Source organism: Styela clava, chromosome 9, assembly GCF_964204865.1.
Source record: "Styela clava chromosome 9, kaStyClav1.hap1.2, whole genome shotgun sequence".
In the NCBI taxonomy this organism is placed as follows: Eukaryota; Metazoa; Chordata; class Ascidiacea; order Stolidobranchia; family Styelidae; genus Styela; species Styela clava.
The window spans coordinates 21,889,073-21,901,553 of record NC_135258.1 but is presented as its reverse complement, the minus strand read 5'-3'; the positions used below and the strand labels follow the sequence as shown (position 1 = coordinate 21,901,553).

At 37.3% G+C, this 12,481-nt stretch overlaps 1 protein-coding gene across 1 annotated transcript in view; it reads left to right on the top strand.

Moving 5' to 3' along the window:
* Positions 1-12,481, top strand: part of LOC120340187 (pre-mRNA-splicing factor SPF27-like) — a 237,111-nt gene that overhangs the window by 163,906 nt on the left and 60,724 nt on the right. The gene's annotated exons all lie outside the window — the stretch shown is intronic.

Genomic DNA, 12,481 nt, shown 5'->3' with positions numbered 1-12,481 from the left:
GACAAAATTAAGGGTCTTTTGCAGGTCGCATATATTTTTTGAAAGGTAAAAACAGAACAGAGCGCGAAAACTGCGACAATTCATGAACTGAACTCAGTCGTCCTATTAAAAAAAAATTTGAATTATATTTGTTAGTTTTTAGTTTTGTTTCGGAAATTTAAATATAAATCCAATAATTCAATGATCACTTTGTCTTCCTAGGAGTTTCAGTTTAATTCCAGTAATCCAAAATTAGTGTTGAAATAGCTGTGATAGAATAGGCTAAAAAAAATTTTACCAGTACTTTTACAGAACAGATGTTTGAATGGTATGAATTAGAATGATAGTTTGAAACAAATACCTCATTTTACAGGCTACAACTCGTGAAACCACTCTTAAAATAAGCACCGAAAATTTTAAAATGGTAAAGTATAGGAAGAATTTTCTGGGGTCAAAGGTCGGGGAAAGGTCCATTCAGTGAAGCGTCTCAGACCAGATTATTTACTCCGGCAGTATTTTGCCGACCACTGGGATACGCAAACTACCGTACTTTACGGCGGATACGAGTCCAGCAATCCTTCCGCGTGTGATAATCGCCCACGTGATTCAAACCTACGAAAGAACGCAGAGAGAAAGACGTCCCCTTCGACTTTTCCGCCCCCTTCTGTGTCGTTTTCGCCCACGGGGGGGGGGGGGACTTTGGGAATCGCTGGATTAGAGCTAAGTCTAATAATAATGTAGAAATTTTGGTACTCTTGTAGCGTGGGTACCAGGTTGGGGTTAGGCCATAATTTTATTCCAATTTCCTTTATTTTAGTTCTATTACGAGTTAAGGTCTGTCTGTGTTAGCCAAGTGAACCCGTGGGTTTCAGTCCCTTTACACAACTTGGTGTAAAGTAGGGAAACAAAATTAGTTACTTCCATATTGGTACACACACTTCTGGATCGACAAAATTTTGACATATTGTGTGCTGGATGGTCGATCGAATTCAAGTTTTATAACTAGTAATACTACTAAACGTTTGTGTTTGAGTTTGTCCACCATGAGTGGACGACATATTATTCCTCGCAAGAAATTTCAGAATATTGAAATTAGAGTTATAATCGTTGGAAAACTGTTTGAGCACCCACGGTATTTTCACGAAGTGAAATATCATTTTTCTGTTCCCAGATCCCTAAATTTTGTAATAATGTTCCCAAAGCTACCAGGCCCAGGAATATTAGATGAAAAGTGATAATGATCCTTATGTTCAGCAGTCCTTACTTGGCTGGGGTGTGATCGGAAATGTGTGTTAAGATGAGCTTGAGAGGTCGAATGGTTCTATGTCCATTGTTTCTAATAAACCATTGGCAATAGCAAACAAATACTCGACTTTTATTTTAGCTTCTATATCGGAGGACGTATTAAATCTTCAACAGGTACGATCGATGTTTGAGAACCTATCGGTGAATATGTAACACTTTCTGTTGATGATCACAAATTCAGATACTCGCGAATTATATTACCAGATCGAAAGATAGCATTTTGGAATCCCACTTCCATTGCGCAATGAACCTGTTTTTCTTCCCAATGATAAACCCTTAGCCGAAAACCGTGCCCAGGGTCCTGATCTTATAAATGATATGTTGGGAATTTTGTGCAGATTCAGAAAAGAGAAAATTGCTCTCATGACTGATATAAAGGCTATGTTTCACTAGTTTTATGTTAGCAAGCCCTATGAAAATGTTTTCAAGATTTCGTTGGTGAGACAATGACATTAAAAATGTTGATTTACTAGAATATCAGCTCTCGGCTGTTCTAATTTATGACTCATAATGGTCTGGCAATCATGGGAAATTATATTCGGGAGCAATGCTGCTAATTTTGTTAGAAATGAATTTTATGTAGATAAAATGGCCTTTCAACTTTCACCATTTTCCGGCAGTAAAGGTGTGATCTTTGAAGTTTTGTATATCTCCCAGTGTTCTTTCAATATATCATGAGACAATATGACATTACTGTTCTGGGAAACTATATAGTTTTGCAGAATTGTATTTCTCAAAATATGTAAAAGTTGTGTGTGGAATATAAGGCTCCCCGACAGAGAGCATTGATCACTATAGTGATTTCAAACATCATGTGCTTTGAATATTGTGACATTTAACTGGCGGTTGTTTTAAAGGAGTCATGTAATGGTCGTTGATTTACAAAAAATATTATTGGCTCACGTACTCTTGGGTTTATGTCCGATAGGTGTTGCGAGGGACTATTCACCTTTTGACTTTGGGTTATAACAACGTGTTCTCACTTGCTGTCGTGTACTTTATCGCATTAGGGTAATTGCCGTGTCAGCAGTTCTCAGTTATTTCTGGCTCGCCCAACATGGACTTGCATTTGTAATTGATTCGTGTTCCTTTAGGTAAAACAATTGTTTTCTTACTGTTTAGAAATCTATTGGTACTACATTTGTTTATACTCGAGTGACACTAAAACTGATTACCGACTTTTTCGTACCTCACCAACTGTTTGCGAGTGTTACTGCGTTTCGACCCGATTTTACAATCCTTGATCAAGTTTTTCTAGTCATAATACATTTGAATGTATCCAGTCAAGTAGACTGTCGTTCATGGGGATTTGGAGAACACACCCATCCAAGGGGTTGAAGTGGCCATTTGTACCAGATACAATCCAAGTTTCACTTAACGGCTATCGGAAGAAGAAGATCTGAACGATTCAAATTATCCTGAAAGCGGCGAATTTGATGGCGATCTGATTGAAGATGATGTTTTTACGTTAACGTCTGGGAAAATGCGGTCTGATGAACCAACCAACAATATGCCAACGAGGGCCTATGCAAACACGCCGTTAAGGACATTGACCCAGCATGGGACTTTCAGCCAGTGGATTGGACAAATGATACCTCCGGATTCACTGAAAGAATATTTTCTCCAACAGTCATTCCTGGCCCGAGAAACGTATCAATATATATCTATAGATTTAATTTCTTATGGGACGCGAATCTTTTGGAGTCCTTGGCCAGGTATACTTATGAGCACCTTCATTATACGTATTGAAACAAAACAGCAATTTGAAAACTGCAAAGTCAATCGCGAAGAATAATGTGACCATGGATGAAATCTTTCTTTGCATCGTGGGCAACATGGAAATGCTTCTATATGAAGACCGGTATGAACAATGCTTGAAAACGAAGGGTGCAAAGATGATATACCTATACAATGGGGTTTGCAGAAATTGTGTTTAAAGACAGATTTCTCGCCAGTTGGTCATTATTACATTGCTTTGAAGAAGACAATACTACAATAGACAAAACGGACAAAATTTGCAAAACGCGGTCAATTTTTTATTCAATTTTGAAACATTTCTAGCACCATTACAATTCGGGTTGCAATGTTTAACTCGACGGATAGATGATTACGACAAAAAAAAAGGACAAATTATCGTTCCGACAATACAAAACAAGCCTATTTAATGGGGTCTATAACATTTCTAGCTTGCGACAGTGAAAACAGCTATACCTGCAAAAGACAGAGGTTTACGCTGGAGAAGAGGACGGTAGACGTTCCATATCCAGTTTAGGTGTCGCTGGCAACTCGGTCGTGCGTCTTTCCGAGCCGTGCGCTGGTAAAAACTATCATATATATGGACAGATTTTTAGCCAATTACATGTTGGCAAATGATACTTCCGGATTCACGGAAAGAATGTTTCCTCCAGCAGTCATCCCTGGCCCGAAAAACTTACCAATATCTAGCAGACTAGACTTCTCTCCAATGTTTGGATTTACTATAACACGCGAATCTTTAAGAGTCCTTGGTCAAGAATACTAATCTCGCAAATCGGTAGCCGTTTTTCCGAACCGTTTGCTGGTAAAAACTGTATAATATAATTGGACAAATTTTAAACCTCCGTTTGATTAGCCGATCACATGTTTGAACACAAAAGAATTTGCGGCCCCACGATTTTGAACAAGCGAGAATTTCCTAAAATGAATATAAAGAAAAATAACGAACTTGAGAATAGAGAGTCAGACGATTTCTGTAGCAGCACCGACGTCGCGGGGCAAGATAAAAATACGATATACTTTCGACGATAGCCCATCTCAATTCTCCTGAGCGAGAGGTCTCAAGATATGACAATCTCAACGCCAAAGAATTAAAATGTCATGTCAGAAGTTGTAAAAATCTACAACACCTTTATTAGCGGCCCTGGCAAGAACGACCAAATGACGCGGCTTCAGAAATGCGGACGACATTTCAAGTGGACACGTTGACCAGTCATGAATTTTTTTGTTTGGGTTGCGTAAAACCCATAGGATACGTCTCTATGAATTCCATAAAGCCCCATAATTTGCGAGGCAAGATACGTTTCATCGTATTTTGGAACAACTCTTTAAACAGCTCGCTGGAGCATGCAAACCTTTTTCGAGAAAAGCGGAAATATCGCCAGATCCAGAGGTAAACAACATTAAACGAATGAATTCGAACTTTTGGGATGATGTATCAATAGCCAGTACAAACAACAGGTGTGTTGTCTGCCGAAATAAACGTATGTTGACAAATAAGACCAATCCCGGTACTCCCAGCGAAGATTAGCGTTGGCGAAGCAAAATGGGTCCCAATTTCCATGCAACGTCTCCTGAAACGGTCTTCGGTTCGTTAAAAATGCCTGCTTTTTCACGGTATAATACCCCTTTTTTGTCCCGCAATATTCATTCTATGACAACTACAAGAATTCGAAATGTCTTTCTATTTTACTTCATTTGTGTTGAAGGAAGCTCGCGGTTGCGGCGACTCATGACAAAATAAACTCATTACAGATCTGAAATACCACGTCAATCCCTGGACATAAGGATGTGAGACCAACTGACAATATTTAGTTTTGATATATATTGCGCTCATGCACATTCGTTATTGTCGTTAGAAAGATCTGGTATGTAATCTCCGAAAGTATATATATTTAATTTAGTACAATGAAAATACATATAAAGGATATCAATAAATCAGAAATACATATTCATTGCCAAATAACCCACGCGGTACGGCTCCTGGGTCAGTTGTTGAGATTACACCACTCGTTAAAATAGCCGACTTTTCAACGGATATGTATTGGTTTTCCTGTTGAATAAAACATTCAATTCATGATCGATATAAATATTTGAAATGGTTGCTTCATCCACACTACCGGTGTGCCGCGGGAACAAGGAATATACGAGATTTGCGATATCTAAGAAAGTGTTTTTAAACTGTCGCGTTCCATCCCATAAGTAAACCCGTTGGTGTTTTTAGTTTTGGTACTTTATAATGCCGTTTTTTCCATCAAGAAATTTTTGACACATTTTTGACAAATAACACCTCACGCGGGCAAACACAATCAGAGTTTTAAACAAAATGCAATCGCAAACGTCATTAGGGACTTTATTTTTCAGCGCTCAAGGGCCGGGAAAAGTCCACATGCATAATTGCTATTAACAATTGAACGGGTTTTTTATGCTACAAATCTACATAAATTCATTTGCACTTCTCTATTGTGTAAACAGTATTTTTGACCTGGTGGTTGTCCAAAGTTATTGGTAGTAAATTTTAGAGACGTTAGGCAAGCCAAGAAGTCTGTAATTGTTGTGTATTTTTAACACACAGTAATTATTTTTGCACTGCTCAATAGTGAAGTAAAAGATTGAAATTTCACGTGTCGTAAACGTATATGCAGAAAATACCTTAAAACGCAAGGAGCATACGTTTATTGCGTGTTTAATTTTACGTAAAACTTAAGTTGACTTCACCAGGTATTGCAAACTGATCGGAAAAAAGAGGATGTATGATGACCAGCATTTGTGTATGGCTTTATACATAAGACAGTGAAAGGCGAAATTGTACCCCGATGCGTTTTATGCCTAAGCAATCTGAGCTATGACGCTATGAAAAGGGGGGGGGGGGGGGGGGGGCGGCTCAAAAAGTTTAAGAACCAATGCAGTCTAACCTAACGTGAACAAGAGAGCTATGCTCAAATATATGGACACGTAACAGCAGGTACCACAGTATACAAATATACTGACACTAAGCGAAGCAGTACTGCAGTAGTTCACCTTATCTTTAGCATTTCCGGTACCGGTAACCTGAAAAAACCTCCGAGTTTCGAGTAGCGAGGATTTTTGGAATAAGCCGTCAGGCTTGGCGGATTATAAGATTCCTGTTCCCAAAATTAAAAATTAATACAGCGCAATTTTGGATGAAATATTACATCTCATAGAAAATTTAGGAATAAATAAAAGTAATTAACCCCTGGCAAAAAAGTCAATGTTTAACCATTGAAAATTTCAAAGCAATTGGTCCAGTATTCGAAGAGAAAAGCGATTTTATCGTGACGAAGAAGAAGAAACACAACAAGAACAATAACATAATATTGAAACGGTCGTTATGTCCACTAACGTGTCCAATAACGTTACGAGCTTGAGGGGGTAAGCGTGTTCAGCGTAAGGAACGTAAAGCTGCATAAAGTCCCAATCTATGCTAGTTGTCTTAGGCCTTAGGGTTCTGAATTAAATAATAAAATGTTTGGATAAACTAAACTAATCAAAGTGCTTTGATCATAGAATATTTAAAATTGGAATCTAAATGAATATGCAAACTTAGTAGGCTGCCGAACCCAAAGAAAAGCTCATACTCGACAAGGAAGTGCCACAAACATACCTTTCTGGCAGTACAAAATCCAATATGGTAATAATACTGAGTACACTTAAATTAAACAGTTCAAAATAAAGGCCGCCCAAATTTAAACAGTTAGGAATTAGCACAAGTAAATAATAATGCACATGCCGTTGGAGTTTTTCAACTGTATGATTCTTCCAGTGATAAACTTATAACAACTATTGATTAACTATAGTTATACAATGAAAAAAAAAAGAGATAAAACATATATATTGTAATTAATCTAAACTTGTTAGATTGAAATCAAACGATTCATAATCTATTAGGATGTAAAACGTTCTGTATATTGTTTTGCAGTACTCTATTTCCATAATGCTTCTGCGGCTAATGTCTTAGTTATGTCATTTGTATTGCAAAAACGCACACGAAACCTATGATATCACATAACAGATAAGTAACTTATCATAGTCAATTCACCTCGCTATAACAAGGTAAAACGAAGAACAGTACCGGCAAAACAGAGTTTGTTTTCAAATAAACCAGAACAAGCCAGCGTGCATGCTATTTCCTCAAAGGCAATTATTGCATACGTAATAATTAGGAAATCAAGAGTACATTGTTATGTAGCCCAAATCGATTTTCAAGGATGATGACCCACCAATGGGAGGAAATATACGGGTAAACGAGTATCTTGAAAAATACATCGGGACAATACATAATCAATGTCTGAACCGACCCTAATTTTGACGTCGCTCTGTTATTTCAAGACCTTTTTTTTTTACTTTATACTGAACAAGTATCCTATTTTATATTCCCAATCAACATAGTTTATCCAGGTATAAAAAAATCGTGGAGCTACCACACAAGGTTAATGTAATCTATGTAGCAAAAATATACCTTTTATTCATTATAAATGTGCACTTTATTGCATCCATCGCTGTATTTGAATATTAAGCCCGTCACTACTTATGTAAGGACTTTGTCTCATCCTATATTTCGAATCCCTCTTCTAGTATATACAGGAGATGAGTTCCTAAAATTTTGGTATTACGATTCGTCTGAAACGCAAATCCGATATGCATACTGCGCTTTATCAATAATGTTTGGATGAGAAAATATAAGTTATAACATAAAGTATGTGGGCACAAAGAAGAAACAGAGAGTTCCCCACACCCTCTCCCATACACACTACATAGCTCTAAAGCAGGGGTGACCAACCTATGGCGCATGCGCCAAACGTGGCGCATTGCATGATTAGAGGTGGCGCATTGCATCTTTAACCCTTTTCATGCCAAAATTGTTAATTGCACTTGGCTTCTCCACGCCAAGCCGTTTTTTTGCGATTTACATGGTGACTTTTGATTGTACCTAAAATCTATTTTCCTTACTCCACGTTGCCCACTTACGGCTTGTTGGAATTAGATACAACAGGCGATTATCGACGTTAGCTTTTGGACGGACTTTATGACATTCATTCTAGACTTTCAGCAAAAATTAGTAAAATCTACTATTTTTTCCCTACTGAAGTAAAAAGTTCAGAACTTCTGGAAAAATAGAAAATCGTCATTTATCAGCTTGAAACATGGATTTTCCATTGCCCAGACTTCCCAAATATCTCCCAATAACCATTGAACAATCAGTTGAATTGCCCAAGCCTAAAAAATTTATTATAAATCAACCCACAACATGCTGAAAATGACCCCTAAATACCACCTTTTTCATCCAAACTTCAAATGATCGTTGTCAACAAAAGCGAAGCGTTAAATCGTTTGCTGTGACGCAAGTACAAATCTCGAAGAAGCCTGGAGTAAAATCACGCGACGCTAGGCCAAACAGCGAAAGTAAAACAGCAGCAAAAGTCTCATAAAGGCGGTACTTAATAAAATTGATCAGTTTTATTTATTATACTTCCTTGTCTAATTTCTATTCATGTGAAGTTGTAAATTGTAAAAACTACATATACGTGTGTATATATGTGTGTGTATTATAAATTTATATAATTTCAACATTAGGCGTGGGAATACAAAAGATTTACGGCGCATCTGAAACATTATGTTTAAAACGTGGCGCATGGTATGTGGAAGGTTGGCCACCCCTGCTCTAAAGTGTGACTCCACACTTTAATACCTAACTAGAATGTAGTTATGTAATTGTATTTGAATATCCAAAACGTGGCGTACAGATTGTGAAGTACATAAATAACAAATATTTATAATTAACTAGTTTTATCGGCAATAGTTACACATCTACCACCCAATAAATTTGGAAACACTCTTACTAAGATGAAAATGAGAATTCTTGGCAGGACACAGCCACAGGTACGCATTGCACATACATTGACTTAAGAACACTGCATGGTTTGAAACTCATTGCTATGTACTGTTTTGTGCGCTTGTCACATGAAGCAGCATATTTTCCTGCATGAAATATTCCTCAAAAAATATTTATCCTTATCATAGACCAGTGTGTCCACGACAACGCGAGTAAATATCTCGCTTTCAAATTGGGTTCAATAAAATCACTGGTGTTCGATTGAACTGTTTCAGAGGTTTGGTGATGATTCTTTTAAATGGTTTCATATGATAAAGTATTTTCGTGTAATAATAATCAATTCAGTGCTTTGTTTGAAATCAAGGTTATCGCTACCAGTCGTTGACGAACTTAATATGGTGCTAAGTCATGTTGAATCTCTATTTCTAACTATGGGAAAATGCTTTAATCCAGAAAGGAGTGACTTGAGCCGTCAGCGTTTTCACGGCATCATTTCAGCTTTTGGATTTCCAAAGCTACATTTTTTGCTCCGGATGTTTTCTTCTCACTCACTCAACAACTTGTTCAACAACAAAATTCTCGAAAATCAGCATTGTGATGCAATCTGTTATGACGTCATAAATATTATCAAAAGTTACCGCACCCAACCCGACTCGTCTTTCTGTGAGGTTAGCAAACAGCTTGCCAGTTCATTTCAAGTATTAATGTTTGTGACAGTGATGTAATCAGCATCGACGTCACTAATCAAGCTAAGTGTGGCCGTATTGAAATTGCCTCATCTTTCTGAAACGTTTGATGCACTGGTCGCGCTGCTATGTCGAAAATTTGCATTAGCGGTTATGACGTAATCAGTGATGACGTCAAGGATCTGCTGCAGTAAGCACCATTTTCGAGTTGTATTCGTTAATTGTATTAGGTTGTATTCACCTAGTATATTCTTTTCACTCTTAATTAAATAATTCAAGGTATATTTTCAACTTGCAAAGGCACTGGATTGCATGGTTGATGGTGAGAATTGGAATGCTAAAAAAGTTAGATCTTATCTGAGAATCAAATGATATTTTCAAATTTCAGTTTTTTCTGCTTGAAACCCTTTGTACATTTCAATTCAGATACTTTAAAGATATGAAAAAGGAAAATGCCACGGGTTCATGGATGGATAATGTAATACATGATAGGAAACACTAACCTGGAGACCTCATTCTTTTCAAGACTATTTTCTCCTTGCATATACCAGTATCAGTCTATAGCAGTGATTATCAACCTCTGGTCTTACATCCCTCCCTGTGGCTAGGCTTACCATACCTCCCGCTTTAGGCGGGACAGTCCCGCTTTTTAGTGTCTTGTCCCGCCGTTCCGATAAGTCAGTCAAAAGTACCGCTTTGGCGTTCAGCCAGTGGTGGGATTCAATTTTTTTGTTAACCGGTTCAATCACAAAAGTAATATTTTTCAGTCGGTTCTGTTACAAAAGTCATTGACAGTAACCAGTAATGCTAACCGGTTCGCTGATCTCATAAAATTCCGTGAGACGGTTCTATAGAACTGAATCCCACCACTGCGTTCAGCCATCCAGCATAATACACGAACATGTTCTCGTTACTGTTGTTGCTGTGTAGCACAACGCTAGTCTACATACTGAAGATGGATGCGGTATTTTGTTTGTTTCGATGTTTCCCGCTAACATTGTTAGCGAACGTATCACATGTAAAAGCAATTCTAATTGGTCCTGTTCGGACGTTCACGTGAATGTAACATTGAACAACGTCTTTTTGGAGGTGTTATCTACAGAAAAGCATGCTTGGCCGAATAAGTAAATTCTCAATGATTAAAAAGGCAGACTATTTCATTATTCTTTATTCTTTTTGCTGTACATGAAAAAAATTGAAATTTGGATCATTTGTATCGTTAATGTAACATTGAACAACGTCTTTTTGGAGGTGTTATCTACAGAAAAGCATGCTTGGCCGAATAAGTAAATTCTCAATGATTAAAAAGGCAGACTATTTCATTATTCTTTATTCTTTTTGCTGTACATGAAAAAAATTGAAATTTGGATCATTTGTATCGTTAGCGTCTATTCCTTTATTTTTCGAACTGAACCCGATATTTAGACAGAGAATATGCGCATGAACTCTCGATGACAATATGCTCAAGACAGCCGGGATGGCTTTAAATGTAGGCCTATGTAGTAAAATCGAAAACTGTAAAGTTACAGTATCACAGCTAAAGGGGTCGTGCCTCTTGAATCGTCCCGCTTTGAAGTCAAAAAAATATGGCAACCCTACCTGTGGCTCTCATTATTCTCTAAAAAGTAATCATTTTCAGTGAAAATTTTCCATTGAAAATTAATCAATGCCTTGAAATCGAAAGATGGAATATCCGTAGTTCAATTGATGTCATCGTATATGTTATTAAGACAGGTCGTTTTGAGTGCAACTATTTGTTTTAATGTCATATTTTCCCCCCACAATGTTTAGCCCACCTTTCGGTATACTGATTTCATTGTTTTTAGTAATAACGAGCAGGCTATCCCATACACGGTGTGAAGTTTAGGTATTTTCGAACAAAATATTCATTTGTTAGTTTGTCAAGACAAAATGTCAAGCAAACCTTCGAAAAGCAGGCTTTCTGTATAAATATGATCGAGCGTTTCAATGTGATTGGAAAGAGAAGTACTGGCACAGGCAGCGACATAAACCAATTAGTATTTGTCGGAATATATTTGGCCAACAGCGGGGGGCGAATTATTTACACTCTTATAGGCTTAACATATGGCTTAGGCTTAATACAAATATAAAGAATTATTTGAGAAACCTGAAAAAAGTGCTAAAAAATCGAAAAAAAAAATTTGCGATTGCATGATCAACTCAATGCAGTACAATTCTTTTTGTTGTATAAGTCCGTAATGCCGTCTCATTCAGCAATTCTGAATATCGATATTTCATATACTCAATAACACAACCAAGGATATTAAACCTGCGTCACGGTAGCGGATTACGAACGCGTGGCATTAATCAGCACTAGATTAAACGACCATCCCATTATTATTGGGCAAATATACTTGCATCACATCACGACTTTGGTACTCCAAGTTGGGGGAAAGGCTCTGCACTTGAACTTTTGACTTCAGGCGACCTTTATTAATTCATACTGTTGCGACGCGTTTCAAAATTAAACAAACTGTAACGTGTATGATGATAGTTCCATCAAACTTTACTTTGATTAGTTTGGCGACAGTTTACTGCCAATAGCCAAAGAATAGTGAACTGAAGAGAGATTTTCAACGTCGTTGTTATCCCCAGTGCATTCCTCATTTTATCAACTATCAGCTGTTGTGAGACATTATGACATCATAGATAGCAACTTATTGTACGTATTCAAGAGCTACATACATCGGCAGTTTTATGTCTCAATGCGCACAGACAACGTGTTCTGTGGAGGCTTAACCCTGAATGACTATTTTATTGTACTTTATTACGTCTACTTTACATTTATTTTTCGTAATTTCGACCACTAGCCGTTTCGGAGTTTTTATATGAGCGATCTGCTGTTGCGGAGTATTGTGATTTATTATAATAATCATTATTA